This window comes from Phragmites australis, chromosome 2 (genome assembly GCF_958298935.1).
Source record: "Phragmites australis chromosome 2, lpPhrAust1.1, whole genome shotgun sequence".
NCBI lineage: Eukaryota > Viridiplantae > Streptophyta > Magnoliopsida > Poales > Poaceae > Phragmites > Phragmites australis.
This window is the reverse complement of record NC_084922.1, coordinates 31,863,619-31,881,615: the sequence shown is the minus strand read 5'-3', so window position 1 is coordinate 31,881,615 and position 17,997 is coordinate 31,863,619.

The window sequence follows — 17,997 nt, the reverse complement described above, 5'->3', positions numbered from 1 at the left end:
TACTATGGCATAGCGTTTGGACTGCCGAGCAACTCTTTCAGCAGAGGCATCAGCCCCGAGGAGAAACTTTTCTTTCAAGTACCCTCGGATCTCGTTCATCCACGAGGCATCTTGAGAACAGCCAGCAAGCGCAGCGCACTTGCCGGGCGGCGACACCCTGTCAAGGCTTCCCACTGAGGGCGCCGCCAGGGTCCCCTGAATTGAGCTCGAGGTTTCCCCTTCGTCCTGTTCGGTAGGCAGGACGAAAGGCCGTGTGAGTCTTTCTTCAAAAACTCCAGCAGGGACGCGCGCACGGGAGGAGGCCAGGCGAGAAAGGTCATCGGCCAAAGCGTTGTCGCAGCGAGAGATGTACCGCAGCTCCAGGCCGTCGAAGTGCCTCTCCAGCTTCCTGACTGCCGCCACGTACGCCGCCATTTGAGGATCCGTGCACTGGTATTCTTTCGACACCTGGTTGACCACCAGCTGGGAGTCTCCCTTGACCAGGAGGCGATGAATCCCGAGGCCCACCGCGGCTCGGAGGCCAGCGATGAGGCCCTCATATTCCGCCATGTTGTTGGTTGCTCGTAACTGCAGCTGCACGACGTACCGGAGTTCTTCACCCGTTGGGGACGTGAGAACCACTCCGGCCCCCGCGCCTTTTAGCGTGAGGGAACCGTCAAAGTGCATAATCCAGTACCCGGGCACATCGTGCCCGGGATATGTGGAAATTTCTTCTTGATCGACATCTTGGACTGGCGTCCACTCTGCCACAAAGTCGGAGAGCGCCTGGCTTTTGATCGCCTGGCGGCTGACAAACTGCAGGTCGAACTCCGCCAGCTCCACCGCCCACTTGACGACGCGCCCGGTGCCTTCTCGGTTCCGGAGGATGGGCCCTAGTGGGTATGTGGTAACCACCGAGACCTTGTGCGCCTGGAAGTAGTGGCGCAGCTTCCGGGAAGCAATGAGCACGGCGTAGAGCAGCTTCTGGGCTTGGGGATATCTTGTCTTGGCATCCCGGAGGACTTCACTGACGAAGTACACTGGTCGCTGTACGCGGCGGGCCCAGAGCTCGGCGACATGGTCGGGGCTGGGCGGGTGCTCGAATTCGACTCCCTGGTCAGGAGGAGCCAAGTGCTCGAGCTCGATCCCCTTACCGGGGGGAGCCAAGTGCTCGGACTCGACTCCCTGGTCGAGAGGAGCCGAGAGGACTTGGGAGTGCTCGGGGGCGGTCGGGAGCTGGGACCCATCATCTTGCCCCGAGCACTCATCTCGCTCCACCACCAGTACCATGCTCACGACCTGAGGAGTGGTCGACACGTAGAGCAGTAGTGGCTCGCCCTCAGAGGGGGCCACCAGTATGGGCGGTGAGGTGAGATACTTCTTCAGATCGCCGAAGGCTTGCTCGGCCTCCGGCGTCCAGTCGAAACGACCGGTCTTCTTCAGAAGCTTGAAGAGGGGGAGTCCTCGCTCCCCAAGTTTGGAGATGAAGCGCTCGAGGGCCGCCATGCAGCCGGCGAGACGCTGGACGTCCTTGAGTCGAGCCGGAGGACGCATCTGCTCGATGGCCCGGATCTTCTCTGGGTTAGCCTCGATCCCTCGGCTGGAGACCAAGAAACCGAGGAGCTTGCCCGCAGGCACCTCGAAGACGCACTTCTTGAGGTTGAGCTTCAGGCGGGTAGTACGGAGACTGTTGAAAGTCTCGGTAAGATCTTCAAGCAGGGTGGCGCAGTCTCAGGATTTGACCACGAGATCGTCGATGTAGGCCTCGACGTTGCGGCCAACCTGCGAGTCAAGGGTGGTGCGGATAGCGCGCTGGAAAGAAGACCCAGCGTTGCGCAAACCAAAAGGCATCGATACATAGCAATAAGTCCCCACCGGAGTGGTAAAAGAAGTTTTTTCTTCATCCTCTATGGTCATGCGAATCTGGTGATAACCAGAGTTTGTATCTAAAAAACACAAAAGATCACATCCCGCGGTTGCAACTACAATCTGATCTATGCGGGGTAAAGGAAAAGGATCTTTTGGGCAAGCCTTGTTTAGATCGGTGTAGTCCACGCACATGCGGAGCTTGCCGTTGGCCTTCGGGACGATGACTGGGTTTGCCAGCCACTCGGGGTAGAGGGCTTCTCGGATGAATCTGGCGTCAAGGAGCTTACTGACTTGCTCCCGGATGAACTCCTGGCGCTCGGGCGCCTGCCGCCGAACTTTCTGCTTCACCGGGCGTGCGTCCGGGCGCACAGCCAGGTGGTGTTGGATCACCTCCCTAGGGATCCCGGGCATATCGGACGGCTGCCATGCAAACACGTCGACGTTAGCCTGGAGGAAGGTGACGAGCGCGCTTTCCTATTTGTTGCCCAGGTCAACGCCGATTCGGACGACCACGACCTCCTTCGTAGAAACGGAGGCGTTGGCAGCGAGTCAGGGTTTGGATGAAGAGGGTCCCGGGCCCCCTGGACGACCTCCGACCTCGGCCCGAGCTGAGACCAAGGCCGAGTATAACTGCTCAGCGCAGGAGACGGCGCTGCTGGTGTCGGCGGACACGGAGATGGGGCCCGCTGGGCCCGGCATCTTAACCGTGAGGTACGGGTAGTGCGTGGCCACCATGAACCGAGCGAGCGCCGGGCGCCCGAGGATGGCGTTGTAGGGGAGGGGGAGCTCCACAACGTCGAAGGTGACGTTCTCCGTCCGGAAGTTGTCCCGGCTCCCGAATGTCACGGGCAGCTCGACCTGCACGAGGGGCAGGGAGTGCCCGGGTGTCATCCCGTAAAAGAGGAGCGATGGCTTTAGGCGCCTGGAGGGCACCTGCAGCTTCTCGAAAGCCTCCTTGGAGAGGAGGTTAAGGCATTGACCCCCGTCGATCAGCACTCTGCTGACCTTCACATTGCAGATGGTGGGGGACACTACCAGGGGTAGGCACCCCACGCCTGCAGTACTGGCGGGGTGGTCGGCCATGCTGAACGTGATCGGGGCATCCGACCACTTCAGGGGCCTTGCGGTCTCTTCGCTCGGGGTCGCCGAGCACACCTCGCACCGCATGGTCTTGACACTGCGGCGGGAGGAGGGCGTGTAGGCGCCTCTGTCGATGAAGGCGACGGTGTGCTCAGGTTCCTTGAAGCCGAGCTCTAGGTTGTTGGGGGCGGCTCCGTCGTCGCCGCCCCTGCGAGGCTCCTCGTGGTCCCTCTGGCGCTGCTCGATGAGACCCTTGACTGTGCAGCACTCTGTGAGGTCATGCCACCTAGTCTGGTGGATCGAACACCACTTCCCTGGCTCAGGCCCCGCGGGAGCGGGGGCCCTTGCCGGAGCGGGAGCCCTTGCGGGAGCCGAAGCCCTAGGAGGGGCTCGGACCGGAGCCCTAGCGGGCGCAGGCCGTCTGTCGACGGCCGCCCTGCGCGCTTGCCGGCGGTCGGGTTCCTGGGCCGGCCCACGGGCGGGGCCTTGGCCTGGCTCGACGGGGACAGCCTCGCGCCTTCTTCTCTTTTTCTTTTCCCACCTATCGAAGCGGGAAGGACCTGCCTGATCGGCGGCGGGGTGCTCAGGGCGCGGAATGTGCCACGCCCGAGCTTCTGCCACCTTGGCGCACTTGTCGGCCAGCGCGAAAAGCTCCGCGGTGGTTTCGACCTCGTGTGTGCCTAGCTTTTCAAGCATCCGCTCGTCGCGGACACCCTGCCGTAAAGCGATAATGATAGCGTGGGGGGTTATCCGCGGGATGGTGTTGCGGACCTGGCTGAAGCGCTGTATGAAGCGCCGCAGCGTCTCCCCCTCCTGCTTCTTGACGGCGTGGAGGTCGCACTCCAGGCCGGGGCGCGTAAATGTGCCTTGAAAGTTAGCCACAAACTGGTGTCAAAGATCATCCCAGGAGCTGATAGATCCTGGGGGTAAGTTCATAAGCCAAGAGCGGGCAGAACCCCTCAAGGCGACATGAAAGTAGTTGGCCATCACCTTCTCACTGCCGCCAGCCGCTTGGACAGCGGTGGTGTATATCTGGAGGAACTCGACGGGGTCGATGGACCCGTCGTACTTCTCCGGCAGTTCTGGGCGGAACTTGGTGGGCCATTTGACCCGGCGGAGCTCTCTGGTGAAGGCTCGGCAACCGGTGCCGTACCCTGCGGCGCGGGCAGCACATTTAGGCGGTGAACACCAGCGAGCCGGGGAGCCCCGGCGATCATGGGGCCGGCAAGGAGGAGGCCTGGTCCTCGGCTTCAGCCTCATTCCGGGTCTCCCGCTAGCGCTCGAGGGTGACGCGCGCGTCTTCGATGCCCCTCCGCTCGTTGAGGTGCAAGCGGAGGTCCTGGGCTCCGGTAGTGGCCAGGGGGGCAGCGCTCCGCTTGGAGGCATCCCGGCCAGTGCGACCGCCACCTGATGATGGGTCAGTCTTAGCTGCGCCGCGGTGTGAGGTAGCGCGGGAACTTTCGGCCAGCATCTGGCAGTGGGCCGTGCCGACTAAGGTGGCTACTTCCTGGAGCCAGCGGCCTTCCGGGGTTTCCCCCACCGCCTGGATTGGCGGGTGCCTGAGGAGAGCTTGCGCCGCAAGCAACGCGCTCCCAGGACTGGCCTCGCCGAAGGTGAGCCTACGCCGCAGCGGCGCCCGGCGCTGTCCAAACGCGGACCTGGCGGCAGGAGTTTCGGCCACCTGCTGGGGGTTAGATGGTGCACCGGCGATGGCGGCGGTGGCCCTGCTAGGCCCAGCGCCATGGTCCCCCAATGAGGGGAACATCGTGCGTGCAAATCGTGGCTGCTGCTGGGAAGCAGCAGCGACTGGGGCCTCCTGAGCGAGGGGCTCCATTTGCTCACTGGAGCTGGAGCCAGAGCGCCGAAGACGATGACCGCCAGCCATTTTTTCTGCAGGAGAAAACAAACAAACAAATCCAGGGATGCTCCCCCCTACCTAGCGCGCCAGCTGTCGGAGGGTTAACTCCTGTCGCAGGGATCCTGAGGGACCCCTTTTTAGAGATTCGGCCGGGGGGATGATCCTGAATAAGTTTGCCGGAGAAGTAAATGGATATGAATGCGATGGCTGGCGGGGTGGAACGATCTAGTGCGGAATGAAGTAAATGCACTAGGGGTTTAGACAGATTCGGGCTGCACAGAGGTGTAACACCCTACTCCTGTATGGATGCTATAAATGTCCTGAGAAAGTCTCTCAAGAATGTGCTAGTTACAAGAATGTTTGTCTATCCTAGAGCCTGAGGCTCCTTGTTCTTCGGTCTGTGTGTATCTGCTGGCTTTGGGTGCCCTTGGACTTCTCGATCTTGTTTACCTCCTTAACTTCTTCAACCATGCAGAGCTTCTTCCGTCTCAGTGCCTTCCGAGAGATTCAACTTGTCTTTGTCCGTACTGCCGGTTGCTTTAAATACCCGCCGGCAGTAGCGTGCCCCGAATGGGAGGGCACAAGTTCCAAGGCACCATAAATGGAAAGGGCGTCATCATAGCCTCTGTGCGAAGTGACGAGGGTTGAAAACGCGCCCCGCGCCTGGTCATCAGTCGCCATAATGGCACTGGCAAAGAGCGCCGTGGAGAGGGCCCACCGGGCAGCCACAGAGCGGCCCGGCGTGCCTGCCCTGTCTTGTTCTCCTGGAACAGCAGCGCGGCAGACGGAACACCTCGGCCCTTGCGACGTTATCCCGAGGCGCGCCGGATGGCACGGGATGGGACCCGTGCATTTAATATCCCCACGCCCTTCTACCAGAATATGACAGGAACTGACACCGAGCGTGGCGGGAGCAGTTGGAGGTGACAGGCCACGCACGCTCTTAAATGCGGCCTCAGGCCTTTCGCCGGCTCACACATCATCGCTGGACCCCTGTGGGGGCCACTAACGGAGGGGCTTCCTGGGTTGTCGGGGAACCAAGTGCTCGGGGGTCACTGTTCACCTCCCCGAGCACTCTCTCCCGAGAACGCCCTTCCTTGGTCCTCGGGGAACCGAGTGCTCGGGGGCTACTGTTCACCTCCCCGAGCATTCTCTCCCGGGAATGTTTGTACAGATCCTCGGGGAACCGAGTGCTCGGGGGCCGCGGCTCGTAGCCCCGAGCACTCTTTCCCGGAACTTCCTTCAGTGGGCCCTCGGGGTACTCGGGTGCCCGGGGGGCTACTGCTCGCAGCCCTGGGCACACCCCTCCCGGTACTTGGTTCTCCTGGCCGTCGGGGGACTTGGGTGCTCGGGGGTCATCGTTTACCTCCCCGAGCACTTTCTTCCCATCACTTAGTCTTCGCAGATCATCGGGGAACCCGGGTACTCGGGGACCACCGACTGTGGCCCTGGGCGCCCTCTCCCGGGACTTGGTCTTTTTTTCTTTGCGGAGGTGACCCCGCGGGATGGCCTGGCCTGGCCTCGGGATTCGGGGACCCCTAGTTCCTGATTCACGGACAGAACCCCATGTCTTAGAATACGGCGTTGGTTTCAGTACCTAATGGTGGCAATCAGGCTAGAGCTAACTATTCTTGTGCTAACACTTGACCGAGTAGTTTTGATTTGTCTTCCTTGGTTTTTATCACAGAGAAGCAGGTGGATGCACTGGATGATGAGAACCTTGCTCTTATTGTGAAGACGTTCACCCACTTCTACAATAATAAAAGAGATCGGAGGAGAGGGGGCTCCTATGTTTGTTTTGAGTGTGGTGATACCACTCACTTCAAAGCAAATTGCCTTAAGCTCAAGAACATGGAGGACTGGGACTACAACTCCGACAAGCATAAGAAGAAGAACAAAAATCCCTTCTTCAAGAAGAATCATGACAAGATGGGAAATAAGGCAGCCAAGGCGGCTTCTAGGGCATCTGTGGTTGCCCTCAGCGACATCAACACCTCTTAAAGTGAGGAGGAGAGCTCAGAGGAGGAGGAACTGCAAGTGAAGAACAAGAAAAAGGCCAAGGACTTCACCGACCTCTGCTTCATGGCGGACGACAACGATGACAGTGACCTCGAGCTTGATCCCTCCGAGGTATTACCTTCCTATGACCAGCTTTCTATTCAAGTTGATACCTTGAATGATGCTCTCATTAGTCAGGATAGGTTGTGTAAAAAAGTTGTGCATGAGTTGAAGGAGCTTAGGCCTAAGTATGGGTCTGTTTGTTCTGAGCTTCAGTTGCTTAGGTCTATGGCCAAAGTTGAGGATGAGGATTGTGAGAGTTACTTGGTTGTCATGAGTTAGCTTGCCGAGCTTCAAACTGTGCATGCTCAAGTTGCCAATCGGCTTGAGACTGCCAAGAAGAAGCTCATTGAGGAGGAATCTAGACCTACTCTGTTAGGTGCTTACAAGAATTGCCATTTTCTCTCAAAGGATGTTGATGTGAAAGTTAAGCGTATAAATGAGCTAAAGTCTAGATTAGAGAGTGTTGAAAGTTCTATGGATATGCAGCCAAAATGTTCCACCTGCATTATCCTTAAGGACAAGCTTAGTTGGATTAGAGGGCAAGTTGAAAAGCTCATGGCTGAGAATGAGTACATCCTTTCTCTTGTGGAAAAGTGCTCATAAGGTAAGGGCAAAATGGATTTGATCTTAGCCAAGACCAAGATATGTGCTGTTAAGGCTGGATTAGCTTTGGGTTTGAACTTTGAGAGAGATGCTTTTACCAGTTCTGGCAAAACTGTTTTCACCTCACCCACTACCCTAGAGTCGGAGAAAGCCAAGATCATTACCTCACAATCCATACCAGAAAAGAAAAGGCCTACATCTCAACCTACAAAGAAAAAAACCCACACCCAAGAGAGCTCCACAGCCTAAGAAAAGGGCACCTATGAGAGAGTCTAAACTGACTGACAATCAAGCTCCTGAGAGATGCTACCACTGCACCTATTGCCAAAGAGATGGTCACCTTGTTGGGTTTTGCTTTTGCTGTAGGAGAGATGAGAGGCATGAGTGGAAGTGAAGCACTCGAGACATGTACCGCGTCTCTGTTGGTTTACATGAGCCTTTTTCCCGCTCCTACCCATGAGTCTCTAGCACTTTTTAATCTTTTTCTAGAGATGTTGCCCGAGGTGGATTTTACTATGACTCATATGATTTTGGTCCATGTGTAACAGGTTTTGAGTCCCAACGCTTTGGCAGACCATATTTTCCTCGTCGTGGTACTTGACCCAAGCGTTTTGGTATTGAGTTGCATGCACCAACTATTTTTGCTTAAGGGCGGATGACCTAGTACTGAATTCCCAAGAGATTTTTGACTAACCCCAGTACTGAGCCATCCCCCTTCTATTCTTCTCATATGTAGGTGGCAGGCGGAGGCCTAAAGAACAAGTGGCTCATCGACTCTAGTTGTTCGCACCACAAGACCGGAGATTCATTATGGTTCTCTAGCCTCATCCCAACGAAGTATCACGAGTACATCACATTCAGGGATGATCGGAAAGGTAGAGTAAATGCCAAAGAGACTGTAAAAGTAAATGAGAGTTTCGCTCTTAAAGATGTGGCTTTGGTTGAGCATCTGAGATACAACATGCTTTCTGTATCTTAGTTGCTAGATGAGGGCTTAGAAGTACGCTTTAAGCGCAATACTTCTCGAGTTCTTGATTCTTCTGGCGCTTTAATTTGCAAATTTCTCAAGTTGGGAGAGTTTTTGGAGCTGATTTTTCTGAGTTTTTGTGCTCTTCTCGATGTTTACTTGCTCAACCTTCTTCAAAGTTTTGGATGTGGTATAGGAGACTAGGGCACATGAGCTATGATTTGCTTACTCGTTTAAGTGCCCTAGGCTTGATCTGAGCATTGTCCAAGCTCAAGTTTGAGAAGAACCTTGTTTGTGCTCCTTATCGGCATGGCAAGATGGTTGCCACTCCTCACCCACCCGTTAATCTGGTGATGACTGAACAACCGGAAGGACTTCTCCATATGAACAATGTTGGTCCTTCCTGGTTCGTTCAACAGGTGGAAAGTGGTATGTACTTGTTATTATTGACGATTGCTCTCTCTACTCTTGGGTCTTCTTTCTTGTAAGTAATGATGAAGTTTTCTCACACTTGTTCAAAGAACTCTCAGGTGCATTGAAGCAATTCGCAGTGATAATAGCACCAAGTTCAAGAACTATCTCTTTGATGCTTTCTGTCTTGAATATGGTATTGAGCATCAATTTTCTTCCCCATGCATTTCTCAGTAGAATGACGTGGTTGAAAGAAAGAACAAGACCTTGGTGGAGATGGCTAGGACGATGCTTGATGAGCATAAGACTCCTAGGAAGTTTTGGGCCGAGGCCATTAGCATAGTGTGCCACATCTCAAATCAGATTTTCTTACGCTCGATCTTGAATTTGATTTCTTATGAGTTGTGCTTTAGGAGGAATCCAAATGTTTCACATTTGAGAACTTTCGGTTGTCAGTGCTTCATCCTAAAGCATGACAATCTTGACAAGTTTGAATCGCATTTTTTTTGATAGCATTTTCTTGGGGAGTCATGCTTACAGGGTTTACAATCTTGACGCTAACACCATCATGGCATCTTATGATGTGACTTTTGATGAATCAACCCCCTATGCTAGTTTTGTCTTTGAGTGTACAAGTGATCAGAAGATAAATGAAAGCATCTTTGTAGATAGCGACATTTCAGCTCTTGGTGATGACGAGGATGATCCATACTTTTCTCGACCACACCTACTCCAGAGCCGGCTCCTGCTTCTTTTACTCCAGCAGAGGACCCTGCAGCCTCTACTTCCACTTTAGCTGCTCTCGAGCCTACACCAACTGTGTTTAAGGGAGAGGTTCCCTCGCAGCGTGAGGCCCCTCAACACATTCAGTAGCGACATCCCCCACACATGATGACCAGAGATCTCAGTGAGAGGGTAACTAGGTCCAAGTCCACTTTTTATGCTCATTTTTGAGTTCTATTATGTTGGACATACTTTATTTGATTTAAATTGGGTCAATGTCATGCATGCATGAAGAGTTAGAACACTTTAAGAGAAACCAAATTTGGGTCCTTATAGAACCACCTCCCAATGTTCACACCATAGCCACAAAATGGGTTTTCTAAAACAAACAGTAGAAGGATGGGTCTGTAGTGAGAAACAAGGCTAGACTAGTGACTCAGGGTTTTACTCAAATAGAGGTGATAGACTTTGGAGAGACTTTTGCACCGGTAGCTAGGCTAGAAACCATTAGGATCCTTCTTACTTTTGCGGCATCCTAGGGTTTCAAACCGTATCAAATAAATGTCAAGAGTCTGTTCCTAAATGGTTTCATACAGGAAGAGGTCTATGTCAAGCAACCCTCAAGCTTTGAACACACCAAATACCCACATAGAGTATACAAGCTTCAAAAAGCTTTGTATGGGCTTAAGCAGTCACATAGGGCTTGGTATGATAGGCTTAGGACATTCTTGTTAGAGCATGCGTATGTCATGGGGTCGGTTGATAAAACTTTATTCACTCGCAGGCATGATAAAGATTTCCTACTTGTTTAGATTTACGTGGATACTATCATTTTTTGGCTCTTCTCATGCACTTGTGGTCAAGTTTGCAGAAACTATGAGCAAAGAGTTTGAGATGTCGATAATAGACGAGCTCAACTTGTTCCTTGGACTTCAAATCAAGCAATGCAAGCAGGGTACATTCGTCCACCAGACGAAGTACACCAAGGAGTTGCTGAAGAAATTCGACATGAGCGACACGAAGCCCTTGGCAATACTGATGGCTACCTTGACTGTGCTTGACCTGGATGAAGATGGTGAAGTAGTGGACCAGCGGGAGTTCAGGAGCATGATTGGCTCCCTCTTGTACCTGACGGCGACAAGACCGAACATCTACTTCGTCGTCTGCCTCTACGCGCTTTCAAGCTTCATCGAGGATGTCTCACTGTCAAGCGGTGAAACGAATTCTGAGATATCTCAAGCACACTCTCGAGTATGGACTCTGGTTTTTTGTTTTCTCTTCACTTTCTCTTCGAGGTTTTTCCGATGGGGATTTTACCGGGTGTAGAATTGATAGGAAGAGTACTTGTGGTACGTGTCATTTCTTAGGTAGTTCTCTTGTGTGTTGGCCTTCTCACAAGCAATCTAGAGTTGCACAGTCTACTACTGAAGCTAAATATGTAGCTGCTGTTAGTTGTTGCTCACAGATTTTATGGATGGTTGCTACCTTGAGTGACTTTAGGTCAGATTTCAGGAGTGTGCCACTTTCGTGTGATAACACCAATGTCATAAGCTAAGCTAATAATCCAATCCAGCACTCCAAAACCAAACACATAGATGTGGGAATCTATTTTTTAAGAGACCATAATGAGAAGGGGGATATAGACTTGAAATACATTGGTACCCAATACCAGCTAGCTGACATTTTTACCAAGCCTCTAGATGCTACTAGATTTGCCTATTTGAGGAGAGAGCTTGGTGTGTGTCATCCCTTTGACATTGTGTGAGGGGGAGTTGTCTTTATATATATATTCTATCTTACTTTTGTTATATTTGTATTACATCGCATCACGTAAGATAATCATAGTAGTTGAGCTTTGACATGTATGTCTTTAGTATTTTCGATTGCTAGACTTGAATTTGGACTAAGCTGAGTAGTTGTGTGAAATAATCTTTTAATCTTAGGCTCCTCTTGATGCTTTGACATGAAACATTTCAAGCAAGCTGGTTTTCTTTAAGATGAAATTTGACAATTTTATGAATTATGTAGACTATGAAATGCTATATTCTTGATCATCATATTCTTCATTACTTTGACTTAGTCAAAGCTTGTGTTATGGCAAGTTTGATGAATATCTTTCTCTAGGCTTCTTGGTTCAAGTCAGTAGATTGGGAACCATTGCACTATATTTTCTGTCTTCATCAATATTTAGCTCATGATAGAACCTTAGGGAAACATGTGTTTCTTCTGTCGCAAAGATACTACTTGACTTGTCATATAAAAATTTCATTCTTTGTAAAAATGTGAATAATCTAGTCAAATCAAGTATCTTGTGCTAAAATGTGATCCAATACGGTTGTCTTGAAACCTCAAGGTATTTGCTGTATCCAGTCGTGCGACACTTTGCTTGGATAAGAGGCAACATGAGGATAAAAATGAAAGAAATATATCTAATTTCTCAATTTTGTTTTAAATCACTTTGATTTAACTAAGTCTTGGTTTCATATGTAAGTATTTACAAAGCTTACTGTCATGAATGCTTATTTGCCTAGTTTGAGATTAAAGTTGGCTAGTTCTTAATACTTGTATTGCCTCAGCACGAGTGGATGCTTATGTGGTGGTCGCCTTGAATATGATTCGGCTATATGAAATTAAATGTGCCAACTAATTCTTCGGGTTTAGCTTGTATAGCTCCATGTTCTTGTGTCACTGTTTCTTTTTGAGCCTTTATGCATTTATAAGTCATTTTCTATTTTCCATAGTCCTTTCACATTTCTAGCTTTTGCAAATACTTTGTGGTATACTTGTGAAAACTCATTAGGATTGCATGTTTATGTATTGCATAATGTTTTATCCTCGATGTTTGCATTGCCAAAGGGGGAGAAATGAATGAAAAAAGGAAGAAATGAAAATATTGCACAAAATCAAAGAAAAATCTTGCATAAATGAAAAATGTGCATTCATCAAGGGGAGTATTTGATTTTGTGTTTTTTAATTGTTATTGCTCTTTTGAGGTTTTTAGATTGTCTTTACCTCTCTTAGATCTTATGCAACCTTTCTTATGCTAAGTGATATATTTTTGCTCTTTTTTGATTTTTTTTGTCACTTGGATGAGTCTATCTTCTTCGAACCAAATTTTTTGTGCTTTGAGGTGTTGTCAATGTACACATTAAGGGGGGATTGAAAAAATAAGTTGCAATGTGCCTTAGTTTATATGTGATGAGTGATTGACAAGGTTGTCGATTTGGTTTGTCGAGTTTTAGATTGCTTGAGCTTGGCTTGAGCATTTTGATTATAGACTAACTGGAGCTGGAGTTGGAGAAATATATGTGCTTGTATCATGGTGTGCAAGTGACGGATGTAACTTGGCAGTCGACGGCGGGTGATCGGGGCTAAGTGGATGCTTAGTGCCAAATGATCAAGGTGGTCGGACGGAGTCAAGGGTGATCCTAATTGTACACGTGGAGGTTAAGCAAAGCATAAAACGAAGGATGAAGATGGTGTGTTGACAAAGTCAAGCGAAAGAGATGCCGGTGCAAGTGACAAGGTAGCCCGAGGGATCGGGAGTGGGAGAGACGTGTCGGCGGTCATGATCGTAAGACAAAGTACACATATCGACATCAGAGTGCTTACTTAAGGTGTAAGCAAGTGGTGAGTCATGCTTTGAGAAACGTGCAGAGCGTTTCACGGTTGGACCTCAAAACCGTGGGAGGATTGGAGGAATATATGGCACCATCATGAGCTTGCATCAAGGCGAAGCTAAGTCGTGAAGGCGTCACGGCCATTCGATGGACTGAGAAAGAAATGGATCAAAATATCCTTGGTGGTAGGTATAAGTGTACTATAAAAGATGGATATTTTGGTAACAAGCTAAAAACATATGGGTCAAGTTTTCTAGATCTATAAATAGAATGAAGGGCTATGGAAAAGTTTAAATCAGTCACTTGAGCCCTTTGTATCACCTATTTGAGATCCTAGTGTTAGGGTTTTAGTGGAGAGGAAGATAAGTGCTTAACTTATGTAATAGGTGAGTTTTGAGAGGACAATTCTTGTAATACATCGAAAATAGGGCTGATTTTTTTAGTAATGAAGTTTATATTTTTGCATATGCTTGAATTTCCCTCATTCTAGTCTATCTATTGCTTCACTTGTAAGTTTGCAAGTTTTTCTTTTTCGGTTGTGATTTTATTGTTCATTTTCGTTTTTGCTTTTGAGCTGTGATTTTTCAACCTTGAAAGTTGTTATTTTTGTTGCTAGAGGCATAAACGTTCATATACTCATATATTTGAGAGAGTGTTGAATCTACTTGTCTCTAGAATATCAACTTTCGGTGACTATCTTTTTGTTTTATTCTTCGTTCAAGTTTTAAATTTTTATACTCAAAGACACATGAAATGGTCTTGAATAGAGCCTATTATTTATATTTTATTGTGGAGTTATATTATCTTAAAATTTTCTTTCTTGCTTTCTTTCTAAATTTTATACTTTCGTTAGTGTGTTTTGTTTTTGAAGGATGTTGGGTGAAAAAAAAATATTTAAAAAATTATACATCATCTATTTACCCTTCTTTGATAGCCGTTCTCGATCCAACGGCCTGAGAGCTGGTCTTTCATGACCAAGTTCCGATGGATCCGTGATGGGATTTGGCGAGGCCCTAGCATGATCTCTGTATCTAGTATGATGTTTATCATTTTTTTTTCCTTCTTTAAATCCTTCCAATGTGACTACTCTGCATCTTGCATCTTCTCCACGGCAGCACATTAGTCCTTCACGTCTACAATCTGCCCTGACCTTCATTCGGTACGTGGCAACAAGCAGAGGATCCACGTCACCCATCGTTCAAAGAGTGGGCGTTCTCTTCGTTATGTTTTCCCATGGTCACAATCAGGTGTGGCGGCATCGACACCTTCCATCAATGGATCATTCAAACCATGGAGAAGCCTCAAATCCACAATCTTCTTCGTCAGCGAGGTGATGCGCACGGGAGAGGAACCCGGTGATTTCGGTATAATCTTATTTTTCCTCGTGCTTCTTTTCATGAATTCATGGAAAGTTGTACTCAAGTTCGATATGGTCGAGTTAGTTCCAATTTGAGGGGCCTTCTGGACTATTTTCCTTAAGACCCTATTTGGAACAAAGGAATTTGCAGGAAATCTACTATTTTATGTGAAATTTCTACAAAATCTTATGAATTTCTTTCGTTTCAAACCGGACGTAAACAAATTAAAGGGAAAAAGATGTCTCGATACACCATCCATTCCGCCGCACTGCAGTTCACACTTTACACCACATCAAAAGGGCAACTTATTCGCATCAAAGTGCTTAACCCGTCCAGCGCACATCAATCTGTTCCGAGTTTGCAGCCTCCATAGGTGGTGTGCCACGTCCGCTCGTACTCCTTGAATTTCATTCACCTCCATTGACGATCTCGACCTGCCTCTGCTAATATTGCCTTTCACTCCCCGTAGTCCATTCCCAGGAATAGAAGTCCATGCGACTGAAACGTGAGCGCTTCGAGCTAAGGCTCTCAAGGTGATGTGAAGCGAGGGGATCACGAGAGCCTGCCACACGCCCATCGGCGCAGGGTGGGAGACGCACCAAATGCACGCGCGGGGTGTGAGATTTTCTCCTTTTGCTTGAAGGCTCGCGAGCGAGATTTGAAGAGAAATCACCGGGAAACGTCTGTCTCAGTAGTACGTCTGGAGGATTTGATGAAGGTAGGCCCCGGGTTCAGGCTCGTCCATGTGTAGACACGACGGGGCGGCAGCCGTACGGGAAATAATCTTAGCCGACCTATAGTCTGGTCCAATCCACAACTTGATATATAAAAAAAATCTCTACTACTTAAAAAATAGTAGTGGTTCTCGGCATCAGGCAATACATCTTGCCATAACTCTCGAACTTTCACAGGTGGTCCTCTGTCCTCGGCTCCCATCTCGCCGTAACCGCCCAAACCCGCAACCCTTGTCTATCCCCCTCCTCCTAGATCCCGCTCTTGCGCTCCCTCTCCCCCCTCTACGATCTCGCACCATCGTTGTCAGCTTACGACCAGACGACCATCGCGACCAACCGCAGTCGATCTGCCATCATTGAATCCGGATCCCCCACGTCCAGATCGGTCTCCTTCACCGTGCTCCTCGTCCAAATCGGGCGGATCCACCCCGAGCCATGCGTCGCGTGCTCTCCCCAGCCACTCGGTTCATCTGTTGCCCGGCTGCCGTTTGCATCTAGCGGATCCACCTCGGTCGTCGCTGCTGTCATCCGCCCCTGTCCGATCTGCCTCGGCCACCATCACCATTCACTTCTCCCGTGCCTCTCCGTCCGATGTCTCGTCCGCCCGCCTGTCGGTCAACGACGGCTTCTTCGATTGAATCTACGCTGCCCTTCTGTGTCACCGTTACTCCCCCACCAGCCTCCTCTGTCTAGCCGCCTGCGCCTCCCCGAGCCGTTCGCCGCTGGCCCCCCACACGTCCGCTGGGCTTCTTCTCCCCCGGCCCACGAGCTCCGTCCCGTCGACGCCCCAAACTGCCGACTCCGCCTGCCTCATCGCTGGCTCCCAAACCTGCCGTCTCCCACCTCCTCCACTCCTCCCCTCCTCCTCCTCCTCCTCCTTTGCTCCAATCTATCGTGCAACCGCCCCAAGCCCGCACCCCTCGCCATCCCCTCCTCCCAGATCCCGCTCTTCGGCTCCCTCTCCGCCCTCCACGATCCTGCACCATCGTCGTTAGCTTGCGACCCGACGGTCATCGCGATCAGGTATAGGATGATCTTTGTGGTCAACAAGTACTATGGTACGACGGTTTAATTGAGATGATAATCTTTTACTATGATATCTGCAGTACTATTTAGTGTACTAATGCTGGAAAAGGGCCATCGTGCGATGAACAATTTTCGAGATCTCCAGTTAGTACTCTCTGTCCTTTTGTAAAAAGATTTTATCTTGATCTTTGATTACTTTTGCTTTTACTCATTTAGTAGCATGTCTGCAGCAATAGGACTACTTCTCCGACACTGAGCTTTGCTTTAGTCAGACGTGTGCGACACTCTTCGCCTGTTTATACTTTATGGTTTTCTTATTTGTTTATTTTCCATTTGTCACCCTTTGATCATGGCCCCGGACCCATCTTAGTCGATATTTTTAATACGACTCACCATAATATAAGCAATCCCCTTTCCATAAGGTACCATTTGTCAATTTCCTCTCTGATTGAAAGAGAATTTCAGAATCTATAAATAGTGGTGAATTGTACCCTACCCGTTTAGTTCAAAGTTTTGATGATATTAAATATCTTAGTGATGTAGACATAAGTTATCCTCGAATGGGTGCTGTTGAATTCATTGTTCAAAGCACTTTTGACTATTTTTGCTGCACGTGTTATTGATATGTTTCGCTTCAGGTACTTACCTCTGTTAAATTTGCAGTCTCACAATCAGTAAGCTCACATGGTTCTAGCAGTGGAAGCACTTTTGGGAGCAAGCCATCAGTTAGAGGATTGTACAGTCCCGTGCATAGGAATTCTTCAGATAGAGAGATCCCTGGCAGCACAAATTTCTCCTTGACAGATATCCAGAAAGCAACCAAGAACTTCTCGCTGAACTTGAAGATTGGGCAGGGTGGTTCTGGGACTGTATACAAGGGTCAGCTCGCTGATGGAACTCTCATCGCCGTCAAACGGGCCAAGAAGGTTTGTTCTTTTTTCTTGTGTTCTGTTTGTGTAAGATGTTTCTCGCTACAAACCTATATGGGTTGTCTTCTCCAGAATGTGTTTGACATGCATGTGGGTCGTGAGTTCTGGAATGAGATTGAGACAATGCAACGCATTGAGCACCTGAATTTGGTTATGTATCTTGAGTACCTGGAGTTTGGTGGTGAGCAGTTGATAATTGTTGAGTATGTTCCCAATGGGAATCTTCACCTTGATTGTAAGAATGTCGTGGTCCTGTGACCTGTCAATGTCTCCTTTGCAGTAGAAGTGCAATGGTTTGTACTAACTGTGTCTTACATGAGGTTAGCCATATGCAGGTCTGAATGGTAAACTTCTGGAATTCTCACTGAGATTGGATATTGCAATTGATGTGGCTCTTGCTACTACATATCTTCATACCTACTCAGATCATATGAATTTATTAACTTCTTATATCTTCTTTCATCTGCATTTTGCTCCCTAATTTACCAGATAAATTTGTATTTGTTCCTGGATAGTTTCAAGACATGCATCTTTGTCATTCAATAGGATGTGATTGAATTTCTATGGGGGCAAAAACACTGGTCATGCTACTTTAAAAACTTCTTCACTGTCAGCCCATAAAGAGATTTTATTGTTGGTTTTGGAGTCGACAGTGGGCAACAGACAGTAATAGTCCCCGACTATTACTGTTGGTACAAGAACCGACAGTGAAGGTATTATCATTGCCGGCTGAAGGCTCCAGCCGGCAGTGATAGTCGGACACCGAATCGATCTTTTTG